We start from the raw sequence: 21,275 nt of genomic DNA on the forward strand, positions 1-21,275 counted from the left end.
AAGAAACAAAAGCTGCAAAGTCAAAGAATGGATCCCTTCCAAGCACTTCAGGAAGGCAGAATTGTCAAAAGATCTCATCCCAGCCCTGTTTTGTTTCTGGTGGGATCACAGTAAATACAGATGGCAGGCTGCATAGGGGAGAGAAGAGAGATAATTTGGGGGCCCAAGGAGCACATGGTTTCAGGCCTGCTTTTCATTAGAACCTACTTCATAGCCACCCATCTCCTGCAAATGTCATCACACCCTGGCAAAGCATCTGTGGCATGTTAATCTTTTCATTTAATAAAAAAGCTGTTGTGATCTTTCTTCCATTTTTCCTCTTAAAGGGCAGGAAGAAATAATAGTAACTGCGGCTCCATTCCACTTAACTGCTCTCTCCTCCCTAGAATTTTTTTTTCAAATCTAGTTCTAGAGACATTCCCATGGATGGTGTGTCTATGTGTGTTCATGCACACACAATCTGGTTAATAAATACCAACTGCAGAAGGAAAATCTGTTAAATTTACTACGTAAAATGAAAGTGACTGGTTACTGGAGTGGGAGATGAGTCAATCTGTAGTCCGTTTCCAGTTAAATGTCTCAGCTGAGATACCGCCACAAAGGCTAACGAGCAGTCAAGAAGCTTCATTCAGGATACTTCATGGGCAAATACTGAATTATTTCTAAAAAATGTGTTAGTTCATTGTCATCAGTAGAGCTTGTCCCTTTCTGTGCTATTACAACACAGCACAACAACACAAGAGCTCACAACAGATTTAAACTTAATATTAACCGCTCCAAACTTGACTGTAAAAAATATGACTTCAGTAACCGAGTTTTCGAAGCGTGGAACTCATTGCCGGACTCTGTAGTGTCATCCCCAAACCCCCAACGCTTTACCTTTGGATTATCCATGGTTGACCTCTCCAGATTCCTAAGAGGTCAGTAAGGGGTGTGCATAAGTGCACTAGAGTGCCTTCCGTCCCCTGTTCTATTGCTCTCCTATACCATTCTTCTTTCCTATATTTATTCTATTCTTTGACTGATATATTTTATTCCTATTTCTTCTCTTCTCTTCTTTCCTAGATATATTTTACTATGAGTATATCCTCTATAACCTTCATTATATATTTACTATACGTATACCCAATATAACTCTCATTGTGCAATGGACAAAATCAATCAATAAAATAAAATAAATAAAAATATTACGTATGATAGCATAACACATACAAGATGCAAAAGATGGGCTCACTTGTGAGTTGGGATGTCTGTCAAGTGAAATTGCATGTTTGCCTGATGTGTACAGGGACAAAACGGATTCACTCCTTTCCTCAATACTTACTGAAAGTGACTTCACTGCAGTGATTCATAACTCTTTTATTATGAATGGATATTTGTTGTTTTCAGTCACTGACTCAGATTCAACATTCTGCAAAACAGTAATCTGAACTCTGAAGAACTTACTTCCCAGCTGTGGCTCTCACACACAGATCATTATGTTCCTTTTAAAGAGATCCCATCTACCACAAGATGGTTGCTTTGACCTCAGAGGTTGCAATTATAGCAACCTTCAGGGTAGGTCCCTCTGGCCTGTGTCTACAGAGATACAGGCCTGGTTAGTTTTCACAGAGAAACAGAAACATCCATCCATCCATCCCCAAACTCCTGATCAAGAGATAGAACCAGCGGTGGGTTGTTCCCGGTTTGGCCTGGTTCTGTGAACCGGTAGCGATGGTGGTGTGAGGCTCCGCCCACCCACCCGGGAGGCAACGGGTTTTAGAACCCACTACTGGGTAGAACTCTTGAACTCTTCCCCTTCTCTTATCCTTTCTTAGGACTCTCTCTACTTGAAAAATCCTGCTTTAACCCATCACATGGAATGAAAGGCTTTCCTCCTCTCATAGTATTTGTCCCTATTTGGACAGGGAGTCTTTACTCACAGTCACTCATGCCCTTATCACCTTGAGGTTCAACTACCTCTATATGAAGCTACTTTTGAAGAGTGTTCGGAAACTACAAATTGTGCAAAACACACCCGCGTGAGCAGTCGTGGGTCTGCCCAGATATGGCCATGTTTCCCCAGCACTCTGCGGGTTGCCGATTGGTTTCCGGACACAATTCAAAGTATTGGTTATGACTTATAAAGCCCTATATGGCATCAGTCCAGATTACTTGCAGGACCACCTCCTGCCGCATGAGTTCCAATGACCGGTTAGGTCTCACAGAGTTGGCCTTTTCCAGGTCCTGTCAACTAGACAATGTCACTTGGTGGGGCCTAGGGGAAGAGCCTTCTTTGTGGGGGCTCTGGCCCGCTGGAATCAGCTCCCCCCAGAGATCTGCATTCCCCCACCCTCCTCACTGTCCGCAAGAATCAAGACTCATTTATGCCACCAGGCTTGGGGCCATTAGACCCTAGCCCCTTGGCCAAATGAATGTAGATATGTTTATTATTATTATTACTATTATTATTATTATTATTATTATTAATTTATTTATTTATTATTATTATTATTTATTGGATTTGTATGCCGCCCCTCTCCACAGACTCGGGACGGCTAACAACAGCAGTAAAACAGTACAACAAAATCCAATACTAAAAAAACAGTTAAAAACCCATTATATAAAAACCAATCATACATACAAACATACCATACATAAAATTGTGAAGGCCTAGGGGGAAAGTGTATCTTATTTCCCCCATGCCTGGTTTGTTGTGTGAATGGCAATGACTGATTTTAATACTACGGGGGTTTTAGTTTAACTGTTTAAAATTAATTGGATTATGATGTTGCATTGGTTTTTATATGTTGTAAGCCGCCCGATTCCTCGGAGACGGGTGTCATATAAATCCAAACAAATAAACAAATAAATATTAGCCCTATTCCTTTTGTTAATTGCAAAAATGAATTAAAGGAAGAGAAAAATGCATTTTCTGGCTTTTATGGGTGATTTGGGGGCAGGCTGAAGATAGTTCCTTGGGTTTTTCTGATTCTGTCCCTGCAAGAATGGAGCGTCTGGGTGAGCATTTTGAACTCTAGGTGGAAATTCAGGCCAACAAAACAAGAGGGGCCATTTGCAACTCTTTCCCTTGTTCTCAAAGCAAATATAAAACTAAATTCCTGCAAATTTACAGTAAAGCCTGATGTGTGTGGGTTTTTTTTGGCTGGCACCCATCTCACATTGGTTTAATTTTAAAAAGAAAAAACAAAGGCATACATGTTATCACTTGATTTTTTTTAAAAAAAGCGACTAGGAAACAGGAAGCAATAGTACTAAAAACAATGGGCAAAGAAATGTGAAGGACACCTCCCAGGACAGCTTTACACAAGTTCAAGATAAACTCTGGGCTGCATAACTGTACAACAAGGTTTTTTCCTCCTTTGATTTATTTGGAATTGGAACAAAGCTGCAAGTTTTCAACTCTGTAGTCCTTGTTCTCTCCCTCCTGCCACCTCCTGGATTCTAGACTCAAAGCACCTTCAGACCTTCAATACCCTGTTTGTTTAGAATGCCTATTTCGCCCAGTCCAGCTGCCAGAGCAATATCAAACCATGGTTAGGCTGAATGATACCATCAAAGGACATCTTACCCTGTACTGTCTTTCTGATCTCTATAATTAGTAAGCAAGATCTCCAGATTAGGGGAATACGGCTGCAGGGAGAGACAGTGATTCTACTCCTTTGCCAGTTTCCCAATCAAATAACTTTCCAATGTTGAACATATTCTTCATATCCACATTAATATATTCTCAGCCATCCTTTAATTGGGCAGAAAGTACAAGTAGTAGTGAACTTACAAATGTTGCTTAATTCATTTATAGCCCTTTGCAGAAACACGCAGTCACATGACCATGATTTATGACGTTTTTGCTGAAACCAGTGTTTACTTCTGAAACGATGGGTTCACTTAACAACCATGGTCTTTGCTTAACAACTGTTGCAAAAAAGAGCATAACATTGAGGAGATCACAGTCACACGATCATCAACTTTGACCATAATTGCAGTTCATAAATTGTACTGCCCCCTCCCTCCATGACTTAATCATACCATGTCTTAGTAACCAGGCTGGGAATTATTGTTCCCATCACACTAGTTCACTAGTAGGCATCTTCAAGGCAGTGTTTAGTGGATTCCCTGCCCGTCTTTTTCCTCCCATCCAGGATCATCTCTTTATGAGAAGGACAATCACCATTTATTCTTCTGAATGTGAGCCATAGTGAGGATGGGGATTCAAGCTTTAATTTGATTGCTCACAATGAACTTCAGACAGGACAGTTGATCTCCAAGGGAACTGATCATCCTTTAAAGAAAGTTTAGTACTTTTCAACTTTTTAATTTAATTTTATTTATTTTATTTTATTTTTTATGCCGCCCTTCTCCTTAGACTCAGGGCGGCTTACAACATGTTAGCAATAGCATTTTTTAACAGAGCCAGCATATTGCCCCCACAATTCGGGTCCTCATTTTACCTACCTTGGAAGGATGGAAGGCTGAGTCAACCTTGAACCGGTGATGAGATTTGAACCGCTGACCTGCAGATCTAGCAGTCAGCTTTAGTGGCCTGCAATACTGCACTCTACCCACTGCGCCACCTCGGCTTTTTATTGATTTGTAATGATTTATTAAATAAATAATTGCTCAATAAACGTATCCATATCATTTACCTCTGATGCATATGTATTCTTAGGGAACTTAGCAGCAGAAAAATACATACAACATTAAACACAATACAAAAATCACAAAGAGTATTATAATCAAACCGTTTAGATAGCATGTTAAAAAAAATTACTATGTCTAAAGAGGAAAAAATAGGAAAGTCCTAACTAGTTTGCAAAATGCCACCAGAGAGGATTATTAGTATTATGTACAAATAGTTGGGTTGGCAATACAGTAGTACCTCTAGATACGAGCTGCTCCACATGAGAGTATTCCAAGTTACGAGCTGAGACGCGAGCAAAATTTCTGTTCAACACCCGAGCTCAAATTCGGGATACGAGCCGAGCGTCCACTAGGTGGTGCAAGAATTCCATTTTTTCCAGTTATCTCGGCGCGAAAAGCAAAATCTAAATGCATTCGTTCGAGATACGAATTGATCGACATACGAGCTTGGCTCTGGCACGAATTAAACTCGTATGTCGAGGTACCACTGTATATAAACAAGCTAACAAGGAATGTTTCTTTGTATTGAAGTACTATAGCTTTGAGAGGTAGTGTTGCAAATTGCCATAAGAGGGAGCCAGAAAGCATGATTCTGCTGATTCTCTCTGCTCTCCCTGTCCTTTCTGCTGATTAACTGAGACTGATGTAGGAAGCTCGATGATAGTTTGATATATTTGTAAGCTGTAATGTATGTCGGATATATAACACAAAGACAGGGTTGTAATATTATTATTATTCTATTGAGAGATATGGACTATTTAACTTGACTGTACTATTTCTAAAAAATAAACACTATTTTATACACTTTAATGTATCTGTTTTGTAAGACTTAATAATTAGTCATATCTCCTAGATATCTGCTGGAATTCCATGCTTTCCTCTATGCATGTCCTTGATAACTTAAGGGTTCTGCACACTCCAGCCTAGCCTCTTACAATGATGAGTATGATTACTGGACAGAAGTCAGAGAGTTTTCTTTCTGTCTGTTTTGGAATTCTTTTGTAAAGCTTGTAATTTCTCTGTTGAATTTCTCCTGGCAGGCAAAAATGTTCTTATTGAGGCAGGCATTTGGCCTTTAAGCTACACTATTTCTCAAGGTAGATTTTAACTCTCTTTGTTTTCTTTTTTGTTGGTGTGTTTAAACAGTGTGTTTCCTTGTTTATTCACCTTTACCTTTATTGGCTTACCTATATTTACGGTTGTTTTTACTGACATTTTTATATTTATTAGAGTTATCCGTACTACAATCAAGAGAAGTGCTTTGCTGTTTACATACATTTATAAAAATAGAAGCACAAATAAGGTACAAATATAAAGGAAATAAACAGTTACGATAAAACACACATTTAATCAATAACTGATGACATAAATTCATACATTGAAAGACCTCCAACATAATTCTGTTTTAATAACATATGGAAAGCCAATTATATGAAGCTCTGATTACAGTTCTGGATGGAAGTTATTCCAAAGGTTAGATGCCTCAATAGAGTGCCTCCCTCTTCTCTCCTTATTTATTTTATTTATTCGGTTTTTATGCCGCCCTTCTCCTTAGACTCAGGGCGGCTTACAACATGTTAGCAATAGCACTTTTTAACAGACCCAGCCTATTGCCCCCACAATCCGGGTCCTCATTTTACCCACCTTGGAAGGATGGAAGGCTGAGTCAACCTTGAGCCGGTGATGAGATCTGAACCGCTGACCTTCAGATCTACAGTCAGCTTCAGTGGCCTGCAGTACAGCACTCTACCTGCTGCGCCACCCACAACCAAGTTCTTCTAGGACATTTGTAATGAGCAGGGCATAACTGATCAAGGAATAGGTCTTACAAATACTTCAGCAGGTACCAAGCCAAGTAGGGATTTACATGTCACAGTGAGCAATGTTATTATTAACAATGCTGAAGCACCATTTTTAGTACTTCAACACAGGCCATCTCTTCCCAGCCCTCTTTTTTGTGCTGCTTATCATCAAAATGAGGCAGAAACTTAATATCATGGTCAATAAATGAATACCATAGACCCACACGTTTTATCAAAGTGACACAAATGTGTAGGGAGGAGAGATTGCTGGGAGAGTATTAGCAGGAAGGAGACTTGGAATTACTCCCATGTCTGCTAATTTCACCCTCCCTTTCCCCCAGTTTGCACTCCAGTCAGCCTTATGTCTAAACTTGGATTTGATTTGAGAAAATGCACATTGTGAACAAAAAAAAAGGAGGCATTAACTGATGAAAGTGTGTAGATAGTAAAATGATTAATTGCTCTCTCCCATTAGCTGATTCCACTGCACAACACCCTCAAGGAGTTTGGTGGTGGTGATGGTGGGGGATTTACTATGGCCACAAAGATACTAAAAAGTTAATAGGCCATTGAGAATTAATTTCTCATAAAACAATTCTACTTTTAAGCTAGATACTGTAAGATGAAAAAGAGGCAATTTTGCTTTCCTCTTTATTTTATCTATGTCTAACAAAATCAGTTTATCATTAAAATATTTGCTCTATTTAAATTTATACATTTGATCACTGCCGCAAGAATTTGTTTTGCTCAAAATTGGAAGAATGACTCCATACCTACTAACGTAAATACCATTAATAAAATTATGGAATTGGCTGAAATGAACAGATTAACGATGCACATTATAAAGAAAGAAGACACAGTTTTTTATAAAATTTGGGACAAATGGTATAATTGGCTACAAAAGAGATTAAGAAATAGGAATAACTAATCTATTTATACTGCAAAGAGGTGCTCTTGTAAGACTGAAGATAAATAATCGTCTCATGGGTTAGACACGCTATAATATACATAAATCTTAACTGAATAAAATCGGATATTTGAGATCCAATAAGAGGTCTATTTTACAATCTGGAAAAAATGGTACTTGTAAAAATCAGGTTTAAAAAAAAAAAATTGATGAGGCCAGAACAAGGCTGAAATAGCGCTATCCTAGTCTCCCTTAATTTTAAGACATTGTAAGGTAGAGAATTAACCTCTAGGCCACCAGATCTGATCCCTTCACCTTTGTACCAGGGAGGGGCTATATGTTTTTTCTGTTGGATCACCCTGGTATATTGAAGGAACGTCACAGCTCCTTTTTTGCCTCTAGGCCCAACCCAAGGCCATTTCAAGGCAGTTAATTTATTCATAGGCAACAAACTATGTTCTGTATACATCACATATTTTTGTTGAATATTTAAAATTAAGGGAGACTAGGATAGCGCTATTTCGGCCTTGTTCTGGCCTCATCAGCTAGCCATACCCTTACTGGGATTTGGTCCTGGGGCTTCTGCCTTGTAAGGCAGAGAATTAACCTCTAGGCCACCAGATCTGATATGATATGATATGGTATATTGACATTCCTTCAATATACTAGGATGATCCAACAGAAAAAACATATAGCCCCTCCCTGGTACAAAGCTGAAGGGATCAGATCTGGTGGCCTACAGGTTAATTCTCTGTTTATATATTTTATATATAAATGTTATATATAAAATACAATAAGGAATGGAAGAGAGCAAAGTATCTCTCAATTTTTTAAAAAAAATTGTATGTGCAGTAGTACCCCTAGATACGAACATAATTCGTTCCAGAAGAGAGCTTGTATGTCGAGCAACCCGTATCTGGAACAAATGGCTTTAAACTTTGTTTTTCCCCTCCGAGATAACCAAAAGCAAGGATTCTTGCGCCACCTAGTGGACGCTCGGCTCGTATCCCGAATTTGAGCTCGGGTCTGGAACAGAAATTTCTCTCCCCTCGTGGCTCGTATCTTGAAATACTTGCATGTGGAGCAGCTCATATCTAGAGGTACTACTGTATTGGTATTTGTTTTCTGCATTATGTACTTGAACTTATATTGCTTAATAAAAAATATTTTAAAATAAATAAATAAATTCACGAGGGAACAATTAGCGGCACCATGGCTTCCTCAATTTAAAGTCTTTAGGCTGGTTATGGATCTCGTCATTTGGGATGCTGTATTTCAGACTAGACAGCAACGACGGCTGGCATTTTTTGGGTTGGTAACAATCTAAGAGCACTGCATTTTGTCACTAGCCTACATAACAGAATTGTTGGACCTTGCAACCGTGACTGTGTTGTGAGGCTTCCAGTAGACGGGGGTGGGAGGACTGAGTATATTCCAGATAAAGAGAGTAATATGGAAATTTTGACATCACTGCAATGATGAGGCAAAGGAAAGTCCTGTGGTCCAGATTAATATTGCCGCTGCACTGTATCCACTGTATCTAAATAGGATCTGAGACCTTAAACATATCCAGATGGCTTTAATCAAGAAAGTCACTCAATGTATTGAATATCAACAGAGATGAACTACAGAAACAGTATTTCTGTATGTAACATCAGTATGGCAGAGGCTAGCAGAAAAGTAATAGTGAGGAGGGGCCACAGAATAGAGCAGTGGTCACCAACCGGTGGTCCATGAACCACCAGAAAATTGTAGTGGTCCGCAATACAATGGGCCAGTCCTGTGACTAGAGCTCTGGATTATGGGCCAGGCCAGACAGCTCATGGTGGGGTTGGTAATCTCTGCCATAGAGGGAGGTACGTGCAACTAGCAACTTTGGAGGTGGTGCAACGTGCAAGAAGTAGCACAGCCTTCGCCAGATGGAACGAGGTAATGGTGCTGTTGTGGCAAGGTGGTGTGGTGGCGCACGTGGGCCAAAGCAACAGGTGTCAGCAAGGTCTGGCTCTTTTATCCCCCTGCTGTGATTCCCAGTCGGCTGAACACACTAGTGGCTGCCTCTGCCCTTTGTCCTCCACTCCCAGTCACTCCTTGCCTGGCCTGAGAAGGTAATGGCGGGGGATGGAGACCCGCACCATCTTTCAGAGTGGGAGCGAAGTGCCCTTGTACTTGCTTCATCTCTTGCTGGGTCTCGTGGGCGCTTCTTCCAGCCCTTTTTGGTGCTGCGTTCACCTTGGTCACTCGGGGAGATGCACAACTTCCTCTCTGGCCCGAGAAACTGGCCCGACCCGGCCGCGGTCTCCATGGCTTGCCCACTGCACTAGCAGCAGTTTGTGCAGCAGAGTTAAATTTAGCGTGCTTCACAAAGGGGGGGGGGACGGTGTCCCCTCCTCCTCCTGGAGCCCATTACAATGTGGAGCATTGGCCCCAGCCATGTTGTGTGAGTGTCTTGGGGTGGAGAGCAGGTCATACATCTCCCTGATTGACTGAGGTGCATCCAGCACCAACAAAGGCCAAAGAAACACCACAAGTCCCAGAGAGCACCAGAGAATCAGAATATACATGGTACATTTCATGGGAAATATGTCGGATACAGAATCATGCCTCTAGGTTTCTAGAGAATGAACATGTCATTTCTGACAGTCTCAAAATGGGTGAGCAGTGTGGTCAGGCGGTAGGAAAAGCAAGTAGGATGCTTGGCTGCATAGCTAGAGGTATAACAAGCAGGAAGAGGGAGATTGTGATCCCCTTATATAGAGCGTTGGTGAGACCACATTTGGAATACTGTGTTCATTGATCAAATTGAACAGGTCCAAAGACGGGCTACAAGAATCGTGGAAGGTCTTAAGCATAAAACGTATCAGGAAAGACTTAATGAACTCAATCTGTATAGTCTGGAGGACAGAAGGAAAAGGGGGGACATGATCGAAACATTTAAATATGTTAAAGGGTTAAATAAGGTTCAGGAGGGAAGTGTTTTTAATAGGAAAGTGAACACAAGAACAAGGGGACACAATCTGAAGTTAGTTGGGGGAAAGATCAAAGGCAACGTGAGAAAATATTATTTAACTGAAAGAGTAGTAGATCCTTGGAACAAACTTCTAGCAGACGTGGTTGGTAAATCCACAGTAACTGAATTTAAACATGCCTGGGATAAACATATATCCATCCTAAGATAAAATACAGGAAATAGTATAAGGGCAGACTAGATGGACCATGAGGTCTTTTTCTGTCATCAGTCTTCTATGTTTCTATGTCATACCTATAGTTATGCAAACATAGAAAAAAGTAAGCATCTGTATATTTTATTATGCATATAAAACCTTTCTTATGCCTAAACACAACAAAGCTAACTAACTGTTACGTTTTCTAATATTCAACTGGAGTAGTATACTTTCAGATACTTTTTTAATTCAAAAGGGAAAACGTTTGTCAAGTTGGCAGGACATTTGCTAAGTGCAGGAAGAGGTATGGAGTTGCCTTCATAACCAATGTTATACAGGTGCTGCTGCTTCGAGTTGCAGAGAGAGAAAAAAATAAATTTTCATGTGTTTGAAGAGGATGGAAAAAAAATTTAACATGATACTTGGATCCTCTCACTGTAGAGATGTCTGACCACAAACTTGCTTCAACAACACTGATTTCCTTTAGCCAGCCAAACATCACACTGAAATTCTTTCACCGAGTTGTGGTTTCTAGATATTGCTATAGGCAAAGCTGAGGTCTGCTCAGTTCTTAGAATCAGTAACTATTTGTGTACCTTTTGGTACACTCTTCGACTCAACATGCCAAAGTAAATCTCCCATGTAAAAAATCTGGACTTGGGGGGTTTATTATATAGACTGATAAAACATCACAGCTTTATTATTTAGAAAACTGTTCTGGTAAGTCTTTCAATATGAATGATGGAAAAATTAAAACTGAAATGACTTTGACAGCAGCCAGCAAATGAATCTCATAATGATATCAGCAAGGTAGCTTGGATCCATTGCTAGATGAATGGAGCCTAAAGCAAATCGTAGTGTGAACAAGCTCAAACTCGGAGACAGAATTAGAACAAGGTGGCAAGGAACTACAGTGATACCTCGTCTTACAAACCCCTCCTCATACAAACCTTTCGAGATAAAAACCCGGGGTTTGAGATTTTTTTGCCTCTTCTTCCAAACTATTTTCACCTTACAAACCCAAGCCGCCACCACTGGGATTCCCCGCCTCCGGACTTCTGTTGCCAGCGAAGCGCCCGTTTTTGTACTGCTGGGATTCTCCTGAGGCTCCCCTCCATGGGAAACCCCACCTCCGGACTTCCATGTTTTTGTGATGCTGCAGGGGAATCCCAGCAGCGCAAAAACGGGTGCTTCACTGGCAACAGAAGTCCAGAGGTGGGGTTTCCCAGCGAGGGAAACCTCAGCAAAATCGCAGGATCACAAAAACATGGAAGTCCGGAGGTGGGGTTTCGAGGACTTGCGTGTTTTTGCGATGCTGCAATTTCGCTGAGGCTCCCCTCGCTGGGAAACACCACCTCCAGACTTCCTGAAGGGTTTTTGCTATGGTTGTGGAGAGCATTTTTAGGAAGTATGCACATATTCCATCAGGCCTGATTGATAGGGAAGATCTTAGGCTGTGTAGTGCTTTTCCAACATAATCTTCAGTGAAGTCTATTTGTGTTAAATCATTGTGAGTATTTGGTCTCGAATCCTTGAGTTTGTCATTTACAAAATTGTAGAAGGCGTGGTCAGTCATGCATTTGATTAGGGCCCAATTAATATGAGGTAGATTGAGGTCTGCAAGAAAGATAAGGTGGTATGGGCAGGAAGCTGCCCACGTTAACAGTGAGGTTAATTTGTTCACATGTATGATGTCGTAGTCTGGGGCTCTGTAACAAAGTAGGAAGCGAAGTGTGGCATTAAAAGATAGATCACAGACGATGGTTTCGGGAGGGGTGAGATCATGTGTACTGTGGGTATTTTTTAGGTGTAGTTTCTTTTTGTAGAATATAGCTACTCCGCCTCCTGTGCGGGTTTTACGGCTGGACGGGAAGACAAGGCAGTTTCTTGCTGTGATGATGGAATCAGGGAGGGATACATTTAGCCATGTTTCACAGACGAAAATAATGTCGAAGGTGTCAGTGTTTAGTAGAAGTAGGAATTTAGACATCTGGTTAATTACGCTTCTTTCATTGATTAGTTTGCATTTGAGATTAGTATTGGATTGCAACAAGAATCAGGCTCAGAGACGAATAGGATTATGGACTATAGGGAACAAGCCTCTTTTATACTTTCAAGCAGAATTCCTATTGCTGGCATTACCCTTTTACATGTATGCATTCAAGGTGAAGTGCAAGTTTAAAAAAAGATTGAAGTCCAACACATTTCACTTCAGGCGCCTAACTGTTGAGCTCAAAATACAATATCCACAGAGTCATGTCTGCAAAGTAGTGGTCCTTCTGAAGTAGCCTCCTCTTTCTCCTTTCAGGACTTTTTTTTTAATGGCTTAGGAACCAGAGGTACAACAACTTTTGTCAAAATCTTATTTACTGCACTTCAAAGACTTGATGGCTTGTACACTTCAATATCCTACTTGCTTGAAAGAATGGAATAAAGCTGAAATAGAGGGAGGAAAGGGAGCCTCTTCTGAGACAAAGGACAGGATTTAACTCTTGCTTTATCAGCCCGGAATGCAGCCGTTTCCTTCATTGAAATAAACCCGACAGGAAACACTTGCTGTTCACCTGTTCACCATGCAAAGAAGGCTATTAAATGCGAAATAAAAGTATTTTGTGTAATGTTACAAAATCTGTGTTAAGCAACGGAGGAAATGGAACAAGAAAAATACCTCTAGATGTCTTTATAAGGGCAGACTAGATGGATCATGAGGTCTTTTTCTGCCGTCAGTCTTCTATGTTTCTATGTCACACTGGTCACTAGGGAGGGATGAGCATTAGCACAGGATAAACTATGTACTCATAAAGTATTGAGTGCATTTCGCTTCTTCTTCTCCAGAAAACCAAAATCTCTTCCTCTAGAAGTGGGAATCCTGGGGTTGGGGGGTGGCACCATGTCAGAAAAATCTATGCTTTGCTAAGTTATTTTTAATCAGAAATAATGAAACTGTTACACATTAAGTTTCTGTTTCAGTTTCTGGAAATAGGTTTTCTCAACGACAGTTATTACATTGTCCTTTAGGACTATTTCTTCCTCGGAGTCCTCGCAGAGGGGCAGCATACAAATCTAATAAATTATTATTATTATTAATTATTATTATTCTTTCTTTCAGGTCTGTCTGAATCATGCTAGTTAGGTGCATTAGCTGTTCTGTCACAGAAACCAAGATTTCTGACGTTAATAACCTGATTAAAACCTAGAAATCAAAACTGCAAAAGCATTGCTTCTACTTTTTTTTTTTGCACCGTGAATCTTTTAAGGTTTTATAGAACTGAAGTTTCAGTTATTGAATATTCATTCTCCTATTCAATAGCATTCTTGATTCTCTCTTCTGTTTGCTAATTATGACATCAACACCTTCCTGTGTTTTAGGGCCCTGAATCTTAATGAGATCCTGTGCTGAATAGCTAAGGAAACTTTTCTTTTTTGCAAGTAAAAGGATTTCTCTCTTGATGTGAACCTCAGGACAGCCTTCTCCTGAAATTAAAATACGTTATAGATTTTTATGCTTTCTATCAGGAGGTTAACTAACTATTCTTACGGTAAATTCACTTAATAGGCCTGCCCGGTTTAACAAATAAATTTTGCAATGAATGGTTATTTACCTTAGTTGTTAGTGAGGCAGATTCTACGTATCCTAAAGTCTGGCAGAATATTACAGAATTATTCTGGCGTTAAAACGTTTTGCTGAAGAGACGGAATAACGACTCGGACACCAGAGCTGGATTTAAACTTGGGTCATTTTTATTATAATAAATTTGCATAATTTATTAATTAAATTAGCATAAATTAGCATAATTTGCATAATCAACATACTGAACTATGACCCGGAACCAAATGGACCTGCAGGGTCAAACAAACACTTCCGGGGCGGAAATGACGTAAAAGGTCAACATTCCTGGGCAACTATGGGCGTAATCGATGCTGGTCCAGGTGAGGGACCTCTCCCTCACCTGAGACCCTGCCATACACTCGCATGAGGGGGGTCCCGCCGGCTCACCCCTACCCTGGGACTTCAATAGCGGGACCCAAAGACAGGTTCCCCCCAAGTGCGCAGGTAGCACCCACCATGGTCTTGGAGAGAACCTGTCAATCATCCCCAAAGATGCCCAAGGGAGAACGCGCAGTTGCTGAAACCACCCAGATTTCCGCCCCTAACCTGCCTACCCAATGACCAGAGGTAAGCCAATTAACCTAATTAAATGCCAACACCCCCTAACCGCCCATCCATCTCCCCAGTGTGGAATGGGCGAAAAAACAGCCTGGCCTAATGGGCGAGGCTGCAAAAAATTCCCATTCGGCCCCCGCAGGCGACCCCGAAGCACACTGCAAAATAGGGAAGGGCGGGTGGGTGTCTGCTCAGGTACCAGGTCCGGGCGAAAAGGCTCTCTTCCCGGCCTGCTGTCCCTTAAATAGGGCCAGCAGGCCCCGCCCGGACCCGACGTCATGCCCAGCCACGTGGGCAGGGCCTTCTCGGCCGAAATCTCGCATCGCGAGATTTCGGCCGAAACCAAGATGGCGGCCGCCATCGGGAGGGCCCGAGTCTGCCGGCCCTCCAGCAAAAGCGCCGGGAAGCCGGTGAGTCGGCCGGCGATATTGCTGAAGAGACGGAATAACGACTCGGACACCAGAGCTGGATTTAAACTTGGGTCATTTTTATTATAATAAATTTGCATAATTTATTAATTAAATTAGCATAAATTAGCATAATTTGCATAATCAACATACTGAACTATGACCCGGAACCAAATGGACCTGCAGGGTCAAACAAACACTTCCGGGGCGGAAATGACGTAAAAGGTCAACATTCCTGGGCAACTATGGGCGTAATCGATGCTGGTCCAGGTGAGGGACCTCTCCCTCACCTGAGACCCTGCCATACACTCGCATGAGGGGGGTCCCGCCGGCTCACCCCTACCCTGGGACTTCAATAGCGGGACCCAAAGACAGGTTCCCCCCAAGTGCGCAGGTAGCACCCACCATGGTCTTGGAGAGAACCTGTCAATCATCCCCAAAGATGCCCAAGGGAGAACGCGCAGTTGCTGAAACCACCCAGATTTCCGCCCCTAACCTGCCACGGAGCGGGGGTCAGATCTCTATCTTGGCCCCCCGACTCCCCCCTCTATCTGCGCCAGCTCACGCAGAGACCTCTGCAGGTCCTGTAAGAAAATGGCGTTCCCCTGTTCTGACAGGTGAACGCCATCGGCCCGGTAAAGCCACGGCCGATCTACAGTGATGAGGGGATGGGCAACTACAATCCCCCCTAATTCTTTGACAGTCTTCCCCACGGCCTTATTCACCCTACGTCTAACCCGGTGGATGGCCCTAAGGGAAATGGCGTCCCTCCAAAAGATCCTTGGAAGGATCTCTGACCACACCACTTGCGTGGTGGGCCACAACGTGCGAAGCCGCCGCAGGTCTTCGCGCGCCTGGACGATCAACGGTAGACCGCCAAGCAGGCATAGGTCATTGCCACCAAGGTGCAAGACCAGCCATCTGGGTGCGGCTATGGGCTGCCGACCACCCAGTCCCATCTGGGCGCGACCCTGGGTAGCCGCCCGCCCAGCAGCGCCGGGTACCGCCCTGAGATGCTGCGTACCCAGCAGCGTCGGTAGGAGGCCCTCCCACCGCATACCCCTCCGGCCCATCCAAACAACATTGACCCACCGTCCCAACGACAGCTGGGTCCCGATGGCACTTCTGGCAGCTGAGCGGCCGGCCCAGAAGACCATGCTGTGGCCACACAGCAGCGCCGTCGGTTTCTGCCTGGACTGGGAACCTGGAAGAGGACACACACAGAGAGGTTACCTAGCCTAAACCCTGCCCCGGATCCTCAGCGGGCCTAACATAACCCAAATATGCCGCTGACCGCCAGCGGCCGATCTCCTGAATCCGTTGGGCCGGGAGACCAGAAAGTGCCGCGCTAGTGGCGGCGCCGATACGGAACGAATGCGTTCCATAACCGGCGGGATCCATGCCTACCTGCGACATAGCCTTAGACACTATCGCCCAGAATTGATACCGGGTCAGGGGGGAACCATCCTGGTGTATAAAAAGGTACCCGTGCCCTGACCCCCGCAAAACACAAAATTGCTGCAAAGCAGCCACCGGGCAAACAGACTTATCGGTGGCTGCACTAAGTTCAAGTCTAACCCCTCTGTGTAACTGATCTGTCTTGGAGTGTCTCACCAAAAGAGAGACACCCCCCTGTCTAAAGGACAGATCAGCGAGCTGGAAGGCGCGGAGCGACAAGTCAGACTGCGAGGAGGCCATTGCCTCGCTGACCCTGAGGGCCCCGAAAAACATAACGCAAGTCGCTGCCCTGAACAGCCGAGCCTCGTAAGGAGAGGCGCACAGACTGCCAAACGTCTGATTAATCAGAGACAGCTGCTGAACCGTCAGGGCCCGACGAGCGTCAGCGGGAAACCCCTGTCGCTCCCTCACCCAACCTTCCAGCATCCTCCGGATGCGAAAATCACCCGTAAAATCACCAAACCCCCCCGCCTTGGACAGAAAGGCGAGGCCGGCTAACCTGGCCCTGATAGTCCTCACTGAAAGGCCACGCCCCTTCAGCAGGACACAGAATTCAGCTAGGTGCTCAACCGGGGCAGGCCAGCAATGGGGGTAACCCTTACCCAGCCTGAAATCCCCAAACTCCTTACCTGCACGCTGATAAGCTCGCAGGGTACTAGGAGCTACCGATAAGGCGATCGCCCTGGAGGCCTCATCTCTCCAGCTCTCGAGAGCCCGCCCAGGCTCCACAGGTGGGCTGGAAACACCTCCGGCGACTCTCGGGCCCACGGGGCCAGGGTCCGAAACCTGGACAACTGACCACGGGACAAGGCGTCAGCCACCCCGTTATCTAAACCAGGGACGTGCCTAGCCAAAAACAAGGCGTTCAAAGACAAGGACCTGTGCACAAAATGGCGGACAAGCCGCATCACCCTGTCACTCTTAGAGGACAGGGCGTTCACAACATGGACAACCGCTAGATTGTCACACCAAAAATGCACAGCCTTATCCCTGAACTGCTCCCCCCAGAGCTCTAAGGCCACTATCAAGGGGAAAAGCTCCAAAAAGGTTAAGTCCTTAACCAATGAACAGGCACTCCATTCCGGAGGCCATGCCGACCAGCACCACTGGTCACCTAACACTACCCCAAAACCGCAAGTCCCTGCGGCGTCGGAACACAGCTGCAGCTCCGCTTCCAAAAGAAGCTCCTGCCGCCAAAACGACAACCCGTTAAAACGTTCCAAAAACTCCCGCCACACGCAGAGGTCAGCCCTGACCCCTGCACATAAGCGGGTACGATGGTGGGGCAAAGTCAGCCCCTTCATCGCATCATACAACCGGCGAGAAAAAGCCCTACCGGGCACCACTACCCGACAGGCAAAATTAAGAATCCCAGCCAACTCCTGGAGCTGCCGAAGAGTAACCTTCCTGCAGCCCAGGACCGCCTCAAGTTTGGACCTGATCTTAATCAACTTATCCAGGGGCAATCTGGAAGATTGCTCCACTGAATCCAATTCAATACCCAGGAAGGTAATCCTGGTGGCAGGGCCTTCGGTCTTCTCGGAGGCTAAAGGCACCCCCAATTGAGCACAAAGGGCTTCGAAGTCCCGCATCAAAGCAAAGCATTGCTCAGATTGCGCAGGCCCGGCCATCAAGAAATCATCAAGGTAATGAACGACAGACCCCAGGCCACTCCGCCTCCTGAGCACCCACTCGAGGAAGGTACTAAAGCTCTCAAAGAGGGAGCAGGAAATAGAGCATCCCATCGGCAATGCCCTATCCACATAAAACCCACCTTCGAAATGGAAGCCCAGCAGCTCGAAGTCGCCTGGGTGAATGGGGAGGAGCCGAAATGCCGACTTAATGTCGCATTTACCCATAAGGGCTCCCACCCCACACTCCCTAACCATAGCCACGGCCGCATCAAAGGATGCGTACCGGACGGAACAAAGCTCGTCAGGAATGAAGTCATTCACTGACTCCCCTTTTGGAAAAGACAAATGGTGAATCAATCTAAATTCACCACTCGCCTTTTTGGGGACCACACCCAAGGGGGACACACGAAGATTCGGAAAGGGCGGCTCCGGGAAGGGCCCAAGGACCCTGCCCTCAGCCACCTCCTTTCGAATCTTAGCCCGTACAATGTCTTCATGCCCGACAACCGACCTGAGGTTGTCGGACATGAAGGCCCTCCTAATACCCACATAAGGGATCCTAAATCCCTCAGAGAAGCCCCTCAAGAGCAACTCGGCTCTCGGGCGAGGGTGGTAGTCGATCAACCAACCCTCAAGCACAGAAACATTAATTGGGCTGGGCCCCTTTTCCCCCAGCTGGTGGGGGAGGTTTACCTGGACCCCCGCCCTTCTTCTCCGCCCCTTTCTTGGGGCGGGGACAGACTGAAGCTGCATGGGACCCCCCACAATTCCCGCAGGCATGCTTGTATTTACAAAAGGGACGAAAACACGCCCCTTTTGCAGCAAACTCATGACAAGCGGGCGAGGCCCCCTTGCCAGCCACACCAGGAGTCGCCTTGGCCGGCGAAGCCGCGCCGGGCTCCTCCTCCATAAAGTGCCCACTATCCGTGCGCTCACACCCTTCCTTCCCGGACATATGCGTGGCCCGGAACCACAGGTCCGGGACCACCATATCCCACGGCAAGTTGGGCTCCACAGACATCCTCATGCGGAAACCCTTATCATAATGGCGCCAGATGGTGCCCTTATATTCAAAATGGGCCCTGGCGATTAAGTCTATATACTTAAACATGGCAGAGGCCATAGCCGGCTGCCGTTGGATCACTACCGACCCATAGGTAAGAAAGGCATACAGCCATGAGCTGAAGCATTTCGTTACCTTGGTCTTCTTTGTTTTCTCCCCCGGGACGATCTCCTTCTCCTGTTTGGGAACCTCACGGTTCAACAGCGAAAAGAGATCCACATACTCGCCCCGCCAAATAGCCTCCTTGACCGACGGGTGAAGGTGGCAACCTAGAGGGGTGGATGGAAGCCCGCACGGTATGGCCCCCGCTTTAATACAAGCGAAGGGGTCCCACACCGAGTTGGCCGCCACACCAAAAACACCCGCCCCATGGGGATAGGGGAAAACCGGGAGCGGGGGCATGACCGGAGGGGCCGGAGGAACCCACCCCCCTGCCCCGGACACCGCTGGTGTCCCCACAGGACCCGTCCCAGACACCGTAGCAGCGCTGGCCGCCGGCGGCCCCGGAGGAGGTGCCGGCGGAGCCCACACCTGCCCACAGGTGCCCGCGGGGGACCCCAAAAAGCTGGACCCACTCCCGACCCCCGCCGGGGGAAAACCCGGGGCGGGGGGAGGAAGAAAAGACAGGGATGTGTTGTGTGGTGCAGCCTCACCTGCCCCGTACGGGGTTGAAGACATCCACGGGGGGCCCAATGGCGCGGGGCCCGGGAAAGCCGCCATCGGCCCTGCCGGGGCCTGCCGTCCGAACGGAGCCGGCTGCCCAGCCTGGGCCGCCGCCGGCTCCCTCCCCAACGCTGCGGGCACTTGGTTGCTGGCCGCTCCTGGAACTGCACCGCTCCTCCACTGCTCGAGCTCGTCGAGCCTCTCCAACACCCTGGCCCAAGACAAAGCAGGAGAAATATCAGTTTGAGGGGCAGGAGGCAAGGAGACCGCCCCCCCCTGGTCAGGGACCACCCCCGCAGTCCCCTCCCTGCTGGCCCGGGCCCGGGCAGAAGGCCTAAGGGCCCTTCTGGGTCGCACCGCTGGCGGAGCCATCGGAGTAGAGGCAGGCCTCTTCTTAGGAGCCATCACCCTGCTCCTTGTATGCAATGAGCCAATAAAATACCTAGACCACAACCCACCGCCCGGGTGGCAGGCCCAACTCCCCCAACGCAGGGCCCAACCTAGAGCCTAAGCCCCAGAAACCCTTCACCCCCCTTTATAGGGAATAATACAAATGATAGATATATAACACAGTATTAAGTGATTGATATCCCCAATGGCAAGCCTCCCTGCGCAGGCAGGCCTCAAAGGCCTGACCTCAAGCCACACAAGACCGGGGGACAAAACACCCCCCAGCACGCCCTCCTCCCAGCCGGGAGGAGGTTACCAGTCCCCCTCGGGCCCGAGGGGGATCCTGAAGAATGTAGCCACGCGAAGATGAATAAGGCCACACGTCGTCTTGCTGGAAAGCCAGATAACCTCGTTGCGCAACGCAGCACTTTTCGCCCCCTCGGCAGGCCACAAAATGGCGGCCGCGACACGAGGGAGACCCAAAATGGCGGCCGAGCAGCACCAAAGAAGTGTCTGCTCAGGTACCAGGTCCGGGCGAAAAGGCTCTCTTCCCGGCCTGCTGTCCCTTAAATAGGGCCAGCAGGCCCCGCCCGGACCCGACGTCATGCCCAGCCACGTGGGCAGGGCCTTCTCGGCCGAAATCTCGCATCGCGAGATTTCGGCCGAAACCAAGATGGCGGCCGCCATCGGGAGGGCCCGAGTCTGCCGGCCCTCCAGCAAAAGCGCCGGGAAGCCGGTGAGTCGGCCGGCGATATTCTCTTGAAGACTGCAAAGGGACTTGCTTTTCCACACTGACAAGAAGACATTTGTTTTCATGCTACACTGAGCAAGCAATGAGCTAATTCAGTAACTGAACTTTAATAGTCCATATGTGACTGGAAAAATAAAATTACGTGTTCAAGAATCTGGTACCAGTTTAGAAAAGAAAAAAAATAGAAAAGCAAAGCATTTTAATCAATCTTAAAGTTCTTGTTTTTGTGCAAA

At 46.0% G+C, this 21,275-nt stretch overlaps 1 protein-coding gene across 13 annotated transcripts in view; it reads right to left on the minus strand.

Moving 5' to 3' along the window:
- The window catches only part of RAD51B (RAD51 paralog B), a 465,772-nt gene that overhangs the window by 162,797 nt on the left and 281,700 nt on the right, over positions 1–21,275 (minus strand). The window contains exon 12 of one of the 13 annotated variants that reach the window (XR_011559707.1): positions 15,143–20,112. The exons of 11 other annotated variants lie outside the window; for them this stretch is intronic. The gene's annotated coding sequence lies outside the window, so the exon portion shown is untranslated. Of the gene's footprint in view, positions 1–15,142; positions 20,113–21,275 lie in introns of those variants that run through there. One more of the 13 variants, XR_011559702.1, reaches the window with a different exon arrangement.

Source organism: Erythrolamprus reginae, chromosome 1 (genome assembly GCF_031021105.1).
Source record: "Erythrolamprus reginae isolate rEryReg1 chromosome 1, rEryReg1.hap1, whole genome shotgun sequence".
Taxonomy (NCBI): domain Eukaryota; kingdom Metazoa; phylum Chordata; class Lepidosauria; order Squamata; family Dipsadidae; genus Erythrolamprus; species Erythrolamprus reginae.